The sequence below is a fragment of the Muntiacus reevesi genome, chromosome 3, assembly GCF_963930625.1.
Source record: "Muntiacus reevesi chromosome 3, mMunRee1.1, whole genome shotgun sequence".
Taxonomy (NCBI): Eukaryota; Metazoa; Chordata; class Mammalia; order Artiodactyla; family Cervidae; genus Muntiacus; species Muntiacus reevesi.
This window is the reverse complement of record NC_089251.1, coordinates 108,879,927-108,881,701: the sequence shown is the minus strand read 5'-3', so window position 1 is coordinate 108,881,701 and position 1,775 is coordinate 108,879,927. Positions and strand designations below refer to the sequence as shown.

Here is a 1,775-nt window from a genome sequence, read left to right as displayed (position 1 = left end):
GCTCCTTTTTATGACTGAGTAACATTCCATTGTATACCACATCTTCTTTATCCCTTCCTCTGTTGAGAGGCATTTAAGTGCCACCCTATTCTGGCTATTGGAACTAGTGCTGCAGCGAACTCTGGGGTGCATATGTCTTTTTGAATTATGGTTTTCTCTAGGTATATGCCCAGTGCTGGGGTTGCTGGGTCATATGGTGGTTCTGTTGTCAGTTTTTAAGGAACTTCCATACTGTTCTCCACAGCGGCTGTATCTATTTGCATTCCCACCAACAGTACAAGACGTTTCCGCTTTCTCCACACCCTCTCCAGCACTTATTGTCTAAGAAGGGTTTGCAGATTTCAGTTTGTGAACCATTTGTGGATGATTAAAAAGTATGTTTTTGGCTACAAATAGCATTTTAAAAATAAAACAGAGTAGATTCAAAGAGAGTAAAGGGGATTATTACTGTTACATGAAATTGATATTGTAATTTTATATGCAAATATATGTAAATATTGTTTTCTGGGTAGTTGGTTATTTAAATAATTAAATTACTATTTAAGTACAGTTTTTCTCTTTTACTAATGCTTGCTATAAAAGCTAATGGAAAACTTGGAATATCTCAAAGACAAATATCAAGTCTCAAATTATCCAATAAATGAAGTAATGATGTTTTGACCAGCAAATTCAACCACGGGAAGGAAATATTAAGGATGGTGGTCACTTGGATCTGTGTATCAAGAATTCGGAGAGGAGGAGCACACTCTGCACATTCAACAACCTCACCTGATCTTGGCTTACAGAGATCCATGCAGCTAATAAGTCATACAGTCTTCACCAGAGCAGGGCTCCTGGAAACAAAAGTCCTGAAGAGATGTCTGCCTCTGATTAAATCAGTTTAAGATGATCTTGCATCATTCACTTTTATTTCCCTTGGAAAGACCCACAGAACTAAAGCATATTGTGGAACAGGAGGAAGGTCAGCTGGGTCAATATGGTATCACGTCCTGAATGCTAATCTTTTTGTGTTTTTTAATTAATTGCCTGTTGTTGCTCCGCTGCCAAGTTGTATCCGACTCTTTGCGACCCCATGGGCAGCAACACAGCAGGCTTCTCTGTCCCTCACTGTCTCCTGGAGTTTGCTCAAATTCATGTCCATTGAGCTGGTGATGCTGTCTAACCATCTCACCTTCCGCTGCCCTCTTCTCTTTCTGCCTTCAATGTTTCCCAGCATCACGGTCTTTTCCAATGAGTTGGCTGTTCACATCAGGTGGCCAAAGTATTGGAGCTTCAACTTCAGCATCAGTCAGTCCTTCCAATGAATATTCAGGGTTGATTTCTTTTAGGATTCACTAGTTTGATCTCCTTGTTGTCTAAGGAACTCTTAAGAGTCTTTTCCAGCTTTGCGCAGTGGCAGTATCGTAGCCAATGAGGTTTATCCAAGGCGCGATTATTGCTAATTGAAAAAAAAAAAAAGAGTCTTTTCCAGTACCACAGTTTGAAAGTATCAATTCTTTAGCACTCAGCCTTCTTAATGGTCCAACTCTCACATCAGTATTGTCGGCAAAGTGATGTCTCTGCTTTTTAATATGCTGTCTAGGTTTGTCACAGTCTTCCTTCCAAGGAGCAAGCATCTTTTAATTTCAAGGCTGCAGTCACTGTCTGCAGTGATTTTGGAGCCCAAGAAAATAAAATCTGCTTCCCTTTTTTCCCTTTCTATTTGCCATGAAGTGAAGGGACCATATGTCATGATCTTAGTTTTCTGAATGTTGAGTTTTAAGCCAGCTTTTTTA

General features: G+C 39.8%; 1 non-coding gene across 1 annotated transcript; it reads left to right on the top strand.

Moving 5' to 3' along the window:
* Positions 1 to 1,381: 1,381 nt before the first annotated feature.
* LOC136165566 (U4 spliceosomal RNA) lies at positions 1,382 to 1,516 on the top strand. The gene has a single exon (XR_010662582.1). It is a non-coding gene; the product is annotated as a U4 spliceosomal RNA (small nuclear RNA).
* The last annotated feature ends 259 nt before the right edge of the window (positions 1,517 to 1,775 follow it).